This window comes from Cebus imitator, unplaced genomic scaffold (genome assembly GCF_001604975.1).
Source record: "Cebus imitator isolate Cc_AM_T3 unplaced genomic scaffold, Cebus_imitator-1.0 Scaffold826, whole genome shotgun sequence".
Classification (NCBI taxonomy): Eukaryota; Metazoa; Chordata; class Mammalia; order Primates; family Cebidae; genus Cebus; species Cebus imitator.
In genome coordinates, this window is record NW_016108141.1 from 293,977 (window position 1) to 307,000 (window position 13,024).

Genomic DNA, 13,024 nt, shown 5'->3' on the forward strand with positions numbered 1-13,024 from the left:
TCGATGTGGTGACGTCACGCTCTCCCGGGCCACTACCCATCCGCGGTGGGCGAGGGACGGACATTCCTGGTAAAAGGGGCCGTTCTTCTCGTCCTGCCAGCCGGGGCCCCTTGCCTCTCCTCCCCGCCTGTGGGGTTTGTGTTGGGAGGCACTGGGGTACGGAATCCGGCCTGACCTCGCTGCTCCCCCGTCCTCCGCCTGGAGGGAGCGGCGGGGTCCTCTGACACGGCAGACATCCCTCGCTCTTGCCTCCTGTGGTTGTTGCCTTGCGGGGGCGGCCCCTCTCGGCGGCGGTGGGGGGCTGTCCCGCCGGCCCGTCGTGCTGCCCTTGCCGGGGTGGTGCGAGCGTTGGCTCCGCTTGGGCCTTTGCGGTGGTCCTGGAGCGCTCGGGTTGTCCCTCAGGTGCCCGCGGCCGAGTGGTGGTATGCCGTTCCCGCCCCCAGGGCCCCCTCCTCCGGTTGCTGCCGCGGGCTCTGCGTGTGGGTCCTGAGGAGGAGCTCAGCTAGCCCGGGGTGTCGTCGGGGCGGTCGCCCCTCCCACACGGGGTGCCTCGGGCTTTTCCTCCTCTTACCGTAGACCACCCCTCCCCCAGGTGTCCCTGAGCGCTGTTTTGTTGTTGTTTTTTTTCCCTTTTTTTAAATATTAAATTTTTTTTAGGACAAAAATTAAAAAAAAAAAGAACAAGTAATCATTCCTGTATAACCAAAATACTATTATCACTGCAAGACATTTAACATTACTATAGTGCTATTATCTAACATATGATCAGTTTTCAGTTTTCCCCAATTGTCTTTTATGGCTCTTTTTTCCCAATCTAAGATCCAATCAACGATCACCCATTGCATTTGATTAAGTCTTTTAAAGTCTACTTTATTTTAGTCTACCTATTTTTAAATTTTTTTTTTGCTCTGACATTAACTTTTTTAAGAATCCAGGACGGGCACAGTGGCTCGCTCCTGTAATCCCAGCACTTTGGGAGACTAAGGCGGGCAGATCACCTAAGGTACGGAGTTTGAGACCAGCCTGACCAACATGGTGAAACCTTGTCTCTACTAAAAATAAAAAAAAAAATAGCTGGGCATGGTGGTGGAAACCTATAATTCCAGCTACTCGGGAGGCTGAGACAGAATTGCTTGAACCTGGGAGGCAGAGGTTGCAGTGAGTTGAGATCACACCATTGCACTCCAGACTGGGCAACAAGAGTGAAACTCCATCTTAAAAAAAAAAAAAAAAGAATCCAGACCATTTATCTTGTAGAATCATTTACAATTTATTTTTGGCAAGATTAATTAATGTAAGTGATAATGTACTTCTCATTCTATCATATCAGGTGAAATGGAATGTCAGTTTGTCCTATTACTGGTGATGCTAAATTTGATCACTTGGTTAAAGTGGAGTCTATCACATTGCTCCTTGGAAAAATACCTTCGTAGTTAACATTAATATTTAGGGAACACATGAATATTCCTATTTTCCAACAATCTTTCACCCATTGGTTTTAGCATCTTTTGATTTTTTTTTTTTTTTTTTTTTTTTTTTAATTTTTTTTTTTTTTTTTTTTTTTTTTTTGTAGAGACAGAGTCTCACTCTGTCTCCCACACTGGCATGATCTCAGCTCACTGCAACCTCCGCCTCCTAGGTTCAAGCAATTCTCCTGCCTCAGCCTCCCAAGTAGCTGGGATTACAGGCACGTGCTGCCATGCCCGGCTAATCTGTTTGTGTGTTTTTTTAGTAAAGATGGGGTTTCACCATATTGGCCAGGCTGGTCTCGAACTCCTGACCTCCTGATCCACCCGCCTCAGCCTCCCAAAGTGCTGGGATTATAGGTGTGAGCCATCTCGCCCAGCCTGATGATTCTTGAATCAGTTTACAGTGGTAGTTGCAAAATGATGATTTTTCCTTTTTGGCTTTATTTTTATTTTTTTGAGACAGAGTATCATTCTGTCATCCAGGCTGTAGTGCAATGGCATGATTATGGCTCATTGCAGCCTCAACTTCCTGGGTTCAGCCTCCCAGTAGCTGGGACTACAGGAGCACACCACCACACTTTCCTAATGTTTTATTTTTGTTTATTTTTTGTAAAGATGGGGTTTCACAGGGTTGCCTAGCCTGGTTTCAAACTCTTGGTGTCAATCATCCACCGGCCTAGGCCTCCCAAAGTGCTGAGATTACAAGTGTGAGCCATGATGCCCAGACTTCTGACTTAGTGCCCGGCATAGTACTTGGAATAAGGTACACACTGAGTGAATATTTGTTGAATAAATTAATGAAAATCTACTTTATATCAGATATGTTGATCACAAATTCTGTCAAAATGGTAGTAATGTAGTAGCTTATTTTGGTGTTAAGGATAGAACTTTGGCATACATCTAAGTGAACTATCTAATTTTTGGATTGGGGTCAGCATACTATGGCCCATGAAACAAACCTCTGCCACCTGTTTTTGTGTGGTCCACAAGCTAAAAATGGGTTTTCACACTTTTAGCTCGTTGGAGAAAAAAATTCAAAAGTGTAAGTGTATCATGATATGTGAAAATTATATGAAATTCAAATGTCAGTGTTCATAAATTAAGTATTATTGGAACACAGGTACCCACATTTGTTTAGATAATGTTTTAGATACCTTCCCACTACAAATGGTAAAGTTGAGTTGCTGCAACAGAGATCATATGGTCTGCAAAGTGTAAAATTTAGTTTTACTATCTCACCTTTTATGAAAATTTTTGCTCTGCTCTGTGTTGTGGTTCATGCCTGTTATCTCAGCAGTTTGGAAGGCTGAGGTGGGAGGATCACTTGAGCCCAGGAGTTTGAGGTTACAATGAGCGATGATTGCACCACTGCACTCCAGCCTGGGCAACAGTGAGACTCTGTCTTGAAAAAAAAAGAAAAGAAAAAAAAAAGTCTGCTGACTCCTGCATTAGATCTTAAACTCCTTGATGGCACAATGTTTTGCGCATAAAAAGCATTCAATACATGTTTGTTGGATTAAATTGAAACTCTAAAGTCTTCTGATTTAATTTTTCTGATTTGAATTCCTTGCCTAGATCTACACAACTACTACCTGTTTGAATGGGTAGTATCTTACCTTGAAAAGTAGTTTTAATACTTGTCCAAGTTTGTTCGTCCCTTATGGAATAGAAAGGGAAGTCATACATTTACCTACCTCTAATACCCGGCTGAATAGGTTAAGAGCCACAAGAAAGTTACAGTTTATACATTCCTGGCTTCAGGGTGAAACAGAATTCATTAAACTGAAGCAATTTGGAAAATACTTCAGTTTCAGAGTAGATGACACTGGATTTTCAGATCACGTGGGAAGACCAAGAACAAAACTGGAGTTGGGATATCATAAGGAGGATGCTATGATATTGTTACCAGAAAGGGGTCCCTATCCAGACCTCAAGACAGCACTCTTGGTTTTTGTGCAAGAAAGAATTCAGGATGAGTCCACAGTATAAAGTGAAAGCAAGTTTGAGAAAGTGAAGAAACAAGAGAATGGCTACTCCATAGGCAGAGCAGCAGTTTGGGCTACTCAACTGATTATACTTATAGTTATTTCTTGATTATATGCTAAATGAGGAGTGGGTTTTTGATGAGTTTTCCAGGAAAGGGATGGGCAATTCCAGGAACTGAGCGTTCCTCCCCTTTTTAGACCATATAGGGTAACTTCCTGACATTGCCATGGAATTTCTAAACTGTCCTGGTACTGGTGGGAGTGTCTTTTAGCATGCTAATACATTATAATTAACATGTAATGAGCAGCAAGGATAACCAGAGGTCACTTTCGTCACCATCTTGATTTTGGTGGGTTTTGGCCAGTTTCCTATTTTATCAGCAAGGTCTGTGTGACATGCATCTTGTGCCAACCTCCTATCACCTGCGACCTAGAATGCCTTAACCTCCTGGGAATGCAGTCCAGTAGGTCTCAGCCTCATTTACCCAGTCCCTAGTCAAGATGGAGTTGCTCTGGTTCAAACGCCTCTGACAATATGGCTGGCTTGGCTGGGGCATAGAACTCGGTGAAGGGCGCTGATGTGTCATGCTCAACCCTGAAGAAACTGCATATCCCAGAATTAAGAACTGCACTCTATTCCGGCCATTTGTAAACACCTTCTCGCTTTCTTTCTTTTTTTTTTTCCTTTGCCCTCTTGAACCTGATAACACTACTCATTTTCAAGCCTTCAGTAACCTGGCTTTTCTTTTATCACTTCACTGGGACAATTCTCTTGAAGGTTACTTGTAGTCACCAGCACCACCAGTGGACTTTGATTAGACCTCTTCCATCTTTGTCTAACTGCAGCATTCAACACTTTAATTTTTCTTCTTTCTTAAACCCTTTCAGGCTGGGCGTGGTGGCTCACGCCTGTAATCCCAACACTTTGGGAAACCAGGGTGGGCGTACTGTTTGAACCCAGGAGTTTGAGACCAGCCTGGGCAACATGGCAAAAACCCCATTTCTGCAAAAAATTAAAAAATAAAAATTGCCTGGACTTGGGCATGCACCTGTAATCCCAGGTACTTGGGAAGCTGAGGTGGGAGAATCACCTGAGCGCAGGAGGCTGAGGTTGCAGTGAGCTGAGATTTAGCCACTGCGCACTCCAATCTGGGCAATAGAGCAAGATTTTGTCTAAAAAAAAAAAAAATTAGCTGGGTGTGGTGGCTCATGCCTATAATCCCAGCACGTTGGGAGGCTGAGGTGGGCCGGTCACTTGAAGTCTGGAGTTTGAGGCCAGCCTGGCCAAAATGGTGAAACCCCATCTCTACTAAAAATACAAAAATTAACCAGATGTGGTGGTACGTGCCTATAATCTCAGCTACTCAGGGACTGAGACAGGAGAATCGTTTGCACCTGGGAGGCAGAGGTTGCAATGAACTGAGATCACACCACTGCACTCCAGAGCCAGATTCTTTTTTTTTAATAAAAAATAAAACCCTTTCTGATGGCACCTATACTCCCTCCTTTGGTTCCTTTTCATTGACAGATAACAAAAAGGGGTTACAATCAGGATATAGGTGTCAGCTGGAAACAGTGAGGTCAAAATAGTTCTTATATTTGGCTTTATCTTCTTTCAACACAAACTTTTATGGAAACACTGGATGTTTCTGCAAAGTACACAACATCCAGATGTGATGTTGTAAAGGGAAAAAAGACTCTTGGAATGTTCAGTCTTGTGGAGGCAAGAGATTGGTAAATAAGCAATTAAAACTCAAAGAAGAATAAAATGAGGGTTGATAAGAAGCATAAGTAGCATTCTGTGGATGTGAAGAGGAAGGGGCAATTAAAAGTGACTTTGANAAAAAAAAAAAAAAAAAAAAAGAAAGAAAGAAAAGAAAAAACAGAGTCAAGTGAGAGAACAGGCAGACTGTAGAGAGAACAAGGGAAGGGAAGAAATCCAGGATGGCGAGAGAGAGGCCTACAGCGAACACAAAGAGTCCCTGGGCAGTTGGGAAGCCAGTGCTGTGCCTTTGAGGGGGCTAGGTGAAGTCTGAGGTTGCTGTGACACGGCCAGGTGACAACCAGAGGGTGAGTGCTTTCTGGAGAGGTCATGCCCAGGAGTGAGGGTGGAAGGCAGGTCCTTGTGTTTTCAGAGTCATGTGGGTGGGTTGAGTGACGGGTCCGGTGGAAACCCTCTGAGATTGGGATCACTCTTCCACACCTTCAGCAGTTGTTCTGTCTTAGCCAGTCTCAGCCTTGATTCTTCTTCTTTTCTCCTTCATTCTCCTTGTCCCTTTTACTTTCCTTCCTTCCTACCTTCCTTCTTTCCTTCCAGCCAGAGTCTCACTCTTGTCACCCAGGCTAGAGTGCAATGGCAGGATCTTGTCTCACTGCAACCTCTGCCTCCCAGGCTCAAGTGATTCTCTGCCTCAGCCAACCAAGTAGCTGGGACTACAGGCACCCACCACCACACCCGACTAATTTTTTTTTGTATTTTTAGTAGAGACAGGGTTTCACCATGTTGGCCAGGCTGGTCTTGAACTCCTGACCTCAGGTGATCCAGCCGCCTCAGCCTCCCAAAGGGCTGGGATTGTGGGCATGAACAATTGTGCCCAGCCTATTTATTTATTTTTGAGATGGGGTCTCGCTCTGTCACCCAGGTTGGAGTGCAGTGGCACGATCTCGGCTCAACCTCTCTCTCCTGAGCTCAAGCAATTCTCTGCCTCAGCCTCCCCAGTAGCTTGGATTGCAGGAACCCACCACCACGCCTAGCTAATTTTTGTATTTTTAGTAGAGATGGGGCTTCACCATCTTGGCTTGGCTAATCTTGAACTCCTGACCTTGTGATCCACCCACCTTGGCCTCCCAAAGTACTGGGATTACAGGCATGAGCCACCATGCCTGGCCTTTTTATTTTATTTTATTTTTTGACAGAGTCTTGCCCTGTTGCCCAGGCTGAAGTGCAGTGGTGCAACCTTGGCTCACTACAAACTCTGCCTCCCAGGCTCAAGTGATTTTCCTGCCTCAGCCTTCTGAGTATCTGGGATTACAGGCGCCTGCCACCATGGCTGTCTAATTTTTTGTAGTTTTAGTAGAGACAGGGTTTCAACATGTTGGCCACGCTGGTGTCGAACTCCTGACCTCAGGTGATCTGCCTGCCTCAGCCTCCCAAAGTGCTGAGATTACAGGTGTGAGCCACCATGCCCAATCCCTTTTACTTTTAGTTCTGTGAACCTTCAGCTTGTGTAAACCACTTCTTTGCAAGCATATCCCTTAGTTGAATCCCTCCCCTCCCCCATCCTTTTTTTTTGGCATATTACCATTTCTACTTTAATCACCATTTCCACCTGGCATCCTTTCTGGAGATCAGAAATTGGTTATTATTATTATTATTATTTTTAAAAAGACAGGGTTTCACCATGTTAGTCAGGCTGGTCTTGAACTCCTGACCTCAGGTGATCCACCCACCTTGGCCTCCAAAGTGCTTGGATTACAGGCGTAAGCCACCACCCGGCCTTAAAAGTGCCTTTTTAAAGGATTGTTAATTCTAGGCTGGGTGCAGCGGCTCATGCCTGTAATTCCAGCACTTTGAAAGGAGGCCAAGGAGGGTGGGTCACCTGAGGTCAGGAGTTCGAGACCAGCTTCAACAACATGGTAAAACCCCATCTCTATTAAAAATACAAAAATTAACAGGGTGTGATTTCTGGCAGGGGCCTGTAATCCTAGCTATTCAGAAGGCTGAGGCAGGAGAATTGCATGAACCCAGGAAGTGGAGGTTGCAGGGAGCCAAGATTGTGTCACTGCAATCCAGCCTGGGCAGCAAGAGCAAAACTCGGTCTCAAAAAATAAAGAATTGATACATGTAGTGTTATATTGTTAATTGATCCTCAGAACAATCTTCTTTGGTAGGTATTATTAGCCATATTTCACAAGTGAAAAAAGTGAGACTCAGAGGAATTAAGTAAGAATATGGGAAATGGCTGTACCTAGAATTCAACTTTCCTTTTCTTATTATTTGAAATGAATTTTTTTTTTTTTGAGTCAGAGTCTCGATCTGTTGCCCAGGCTGGAGTGCAGTGGCACTATCACGGCTCGCTGCCACCTCTGCGTTCTGGGTTCAAGTGATTCTCCTGCCTCAGCCTCCCGCATAGCTGAGACTACAGGCGCATGCCACTACATTTGGCTAATTTTTGTATTTTTAGTAGAGATGGAGTTTTACCATGTTGGCCAGGCTGGTCTTGAAGTCTTGACCTTAGGTGATCCACCCCCACCTCGGCCTCCCAAAGTGCTGGGATTACAGGTGTTAGCCACTGCGCCAGCCTGAAATGAATTCTTTAGGAAACTAGCAGTGAAAGTTTGTTTAAGTATACTCCATTTGGTTTCTACTAAATAAGGAACCTATGTTATAGCACTAAACTGAATGGACTCACAGGCCCCTGGATGCCGTACCTTTTTTTTTTTTTTTGAGATGGAGTCTCGCTCTGTCACCCAGGCTGGAGTGCCGTGGCATGCTCTCACCTCACTGCATTTTCCACCTCCCAGGTTCAAATGATTCTTCTGCCTCTGCCTCTCAAGTACCTGGGATTACAGGTGCCCACCACCATGACCAGCTAACATATTTTGTATTTTTAGTAGAGATGGGGTTTCACCATGTTGGCCAGGCTGTCTTGAACTCCTGACCTCAGGTGATCCATCCGCCTCAGCCTCCGAAAGTGCTAGGATTATATGCATGAGCCAATGCGCCTGGCTGGTACCTTTTATTTAACCCAGCAGACTCTTATTTTCTTCATCGTCAAAGTGACCCAGCAATTGGTTAGGTGCTTAAGAACATACCTTTTATTTATTTATTTATTTATTTTGAGACAGAGTTTCACTTTGTTGCCCAGGCTGGAGTGTAATGGTGTGATCTTGGCATGTACCAACCCCCACCCGCCCCCCCTTCCCCCACTAATTTTTGTTTTTTAGTAGAGTTGGAGTTTCACCACTTTGGCCAGGCTGGTCTCGAACTCTTGACCTCAAGTGATCCACCTGCCTCAACCTCCCAAAGTGCTGGGATTAAAGGCATGAGCCATCCCGCCCGGCTGGACGTAATTTTTTTAATCCAAGAGGGTACAGTAGAGTTTGTAGTGTTGGTAAGAACAACACAGCCATCTAAAGCTGTGTCTACATGGCAGTCCTAAAATGGTTAAAAAGTGAAAAGCATATAGTAGTTATTCAAAGTCCCCAAATTCAGTTTCTGCCTTGGGATATCCAGACTGACATTCTTTTCTTTTTTCTTTCCCTTCCTTCCTTCCTTTCTGCCTTCCTGACTCCCTTCCTTCCCTCTCCTCCTCCTCCTCTTTTTTCTTTTTTAAATTTAAACTGGGGTAATCAGTCATCTTCAGGCAGTTGAACCAGTCTGATGGGTATGCCTCCCACTTCCCCCATTAGAAACTGGCTTGAGACCTTACTGTTTACTGGCTAATGGTTAGAGTTGGATCGACAGGTGCGGCAGTGAAAAAGAGAAAAAAAAAAAGCTTAGCAAACTCCACAAAGAGATTTTGTAAATAGAAATGAAGGCTGTGTAAACAAAGTACCTGTACTGTCTCTAGTTTCCACGGCACACTGAACTCAGCACAAAGGGACCACAGTAGACAGCGTACAATCCACAAAACAGTCTTTTTGTGGGGTAGAGTGGGGCGGGAAAGATTTCTGGCTTCTCCTGTTTTTGTCTAAGAAATCTGCTGACCAATACTTCTGATTCCAATAGCTCACGTGTAAGAACCCTGAAGAATTTTCAGTGATTAAAAAAAAGTGACCAAGACATGAGAACTCAGTTCTCTACAAAGGAAGTCAGAATAATTATTTGTTGATCCTGGAGCAAAAGGATTTTACAAGATTGGAAATGGAGTACACTTTGTAGTCTATGAGCAGTTGTGGGAGTGCTAGAGGAGGGTCTAGGGTGTTGGGGGTGGTGCATTCTGCAGAATGGAATTTGGTAACTTTATTCTTCTCACTAGATGTGGTATGAACTTTGCTTAGCCTTCACTCCTTGCGTTACCTACAAAAAAAGTGACAGAGAGGAAGTAGGCAACAGTGGGAACTGAGCAGGCAGAGCAGGAGTTTGTACCAGTTTGTTATGTTTAGTTCTAGGTTCTTTTTTGATGTATTTTGAAAGATTAGTACTTATTATATAATTTGAAAGAATTGCATCAGAGATCTATTCTGAAAAAAAAAGAGAATCTTTTTGATTCATAGAAACTGATGGTCTGAGTGAGCAGAGAAGAAACTGTCCGTGGTCAATAATTCCCTCTTTTGAGTCAAGAAATTAATGGAATTTGCGACTGAATCAAAGATTATATGGATGTTCCCAAGGCTAACCAGATTAGCTGGCAAATAGTATACCAAACAGATAAATTGATTGGAAAAGCTTTTCTTTCTTTCTTTTTTTGAGACGGAGTTTTGTTCTTGTTGCCCAGGCTGGAGTGCAATGGCATGACCTCAGCTCACCGCAACCTCTGCCTCCCGGGTTCAAGNCAGTAAGTCAGATAACTGTCAGGAAAGTGCTTTCAGGAGATCGCTAACTTGGAATAAAGTTGTTTGTGAAGTGACCATATCCCACAAGGAACTTCTGACATGGAAGAGTGACCAGGAATATAATGAATGTGGAGAAAGCTTCAGTTGGAACTCATGTCTTGTTATAAGCCACAAACATTCTACAGAATACAAAGCTCATAGATATGATAAATGTGGCAAAAGCTTAAAATATAATTCAGATATTCTTTTTTTTTTTTTGAGATGGAGTCTCCCTCTGTCATCTAGGCTGGAGTGCAGTGGCACAATCTTGGCTTACTGTAACCTCTGCCTCCTGGGTTCAAGCTGTTCTCCTGCTTCAGTGTCCTGAGTGGCCAGGATTACAGGTGCCTGCCACCATGGCTAATTTTTGTATTTTTAGTAGAGATAGTGTTTCACCATGTTGGCCAGGCTTGTCTTGAATTCCTGACCTCAAGAGATCTGCCCACTTTGGCTCCCAAAGTGCTGAGATTACAGGCATGAGCCACTGCACCTGGCCCAAATAGTTTACATCAGCAAATTCATGTTGGAAAAAAGCCTCACAGATGTCATAAATGTGAAAAGAGTTTAGTTGAAGTGCAAATCTTAGAGGACATCAAAATTTTTCACACTGTAGAAAAACCATATAAATATAATAAATGTTTGAAAGCCGTTAGTTGTATGTAGCTCATGCCTTATTCAACATCATGTAATTCATAGTGGAGAGAAACATCATGGGTGTAACGAATGAGGAAAACTCTTCAGTCTTAACTCACAACTTAATCAACACCAGAAAACTCATACTACAAAGAAACTATTTAAGTGTGAAGAAGTGGGAAATCATTTAGTCAAAAGGCACACCTGATTCAGCATCAGAGAATTCATGCAGGAGAAAAACCATAATTATGGCTGTAACAAATATCAAAAAACCTTCAGTCAGAAATCACAACTTATTCTACATCAGAGAATTCTATCAGAGAGAAACTCCATGAATGCAATGAATGTGGAAAAGCTTTTAATCAGACCTCACTCTTTTTTTTTTTTTGAGATGGAGTGTCACTCTTCTTGCCCAGTCTGGAGTGCAGTGGTGCGATCTTGGTTCACTGCAGCCTCCACCTTGTGGGATCAAGCAATTCTCCTGCCTCAGCCTCCCAAATGGCTGGGATTACAGTCATGCACCACCATGCCCAGCTAATTTTGTATTTTTAGTAGAGACGGGGTTTCCTCATGTTGGTCAGACTGGTCTCAAACTCCCAACCACAGGTGATCCACCCATTTCGGCCTTCCAAAGTGCTGGGATTACAGGTGTGAGCCACTGTGCCCGTTCTCAGAGCTCGCTCTTCAGTAGACATCAGATAATTCATACAGGAGAGAGACTCTACAAGTGTAAAGAATGTGGAAAATGCTTTAGCCAGGGCTCCACCTTGATTGGCATCAAACCATTCCACACTGAGTGAGGCCCTGAAGTGTAATGAATGTGGAAGCCCTTTGGTTGGAGCTCATGCCTTATTCAACATCAGTTAATGCACACTGGAGATAAACGCTGCAAGTGCAATGTGTGTGTGAAGGCTTTGAGTTGCAGCTCAAGTCTCACTCCACATCAGAGAACTCCCCCCAGAGAAAAACCCTTTCAACGCAATGAGTGTGGGAAAGGCTTCACTCAAAGCTCACAACTTATTCAGCATCAAAGAACTCATAGAGGAGAAAAACCCTATGTATGTAATTAATGTGGCAAAGCTTGGGGCAGAGCTCACAATTTATTCAGCATCAGATAATTTACACAGGGGAGAGGCCCTATATATGTCCTGTGTGTGGGATAACCATTAGCCAGAGCTCTCAACTTATGTTACACCATAGGATTCACACAGGAGAGAAACCTCACACATGGAGTGAATGTGGAAGAGTGTATTAGTCCATTTTCATATTGCTGTGAAGAAATACCAGAGACTAGGTAATTTACAAAGAAAAAAAGGTTTAATGGACTCACAGTTCTGCATGGCTGGAGAGACCTCACAATCATGGCAAAAGGTGAAGGAGGAGCAAAGGCACATCTTAGCAGCAGGCAAGAGGGAGTGTGCAGGGAAACCGCCCTTTATAAAACCATGAGATCTCATGAGACTTATTTACTATCATGAGAACAGAATGGGAAAAACTCACCCCCATGATTCAATTACCCCCACTGGGTCCCTCCCATGACACATGGGGATTATGAAAGCTACAATTCAAGATGAGATTTGGGTAGGGACACAGAACCAAACCATATCATTCTGCTCTGGCCCCTCCCAAATCTCATTTTTCCTCACATTTCAAAAACAATAATGCCTTCCCAACAGTCCCCCAAAGTCTTAGCACATTTCAGCATTAACCCAAAAGTCCAAGTCCAAAGTCTCATCGGAGACAAGGCAAGTCTCTTCCTCCTATAAGTCTGTAAAATCAAAAGCAAGTTAGTTACTTCCTAGACACAATGGGGGTACAGGAATGGGTGTAAATACACCCATTCCAAATGGGAGAAATTGGTCAAAACAAAGGGACTATACGATTCATCCAAATCCAAACTCCAATAGGGTAGTCATTAAATCTTAAAGTTCCAAAATGATCTCCTTTTACTCTATATCTCACATCCAGGTCATGCTGATGCAAGAGGTGGGCTCCCATGGCCTTGGGCAGCTCTGCTTCTGTGGCTTTGCAGGGTACAACCTCCCTCCTGGCCGTTTTCACGGGCTGGTGTTGAGTGCCTGTGGCTTTTCCAGGTTCACAGTGCAAGCTGTCAGCATATCTACCATTCTGGTGTCTGGAGGACTGTGGCCCTCTTCTTGCAGCCTCACTAGGCAGTGCCCATTGGGGACTCTGTGTGGGGTCTACAACTCCACATTTTGTTTCAGCACCATTCTAACAAAGGTTTTCCATGAGGCCTCCACCCCTGCAGCAAACTTCTGCCTGGACATCCAGGCATTTCCATACATTCTCTGAAATCTAGGTATAGGTTCCTAAACCTCAATTCTTGACTTCTGTTCACCCATGGGCTCAATGCCATGTGGAAGCTGCCAAGGCTTGGGG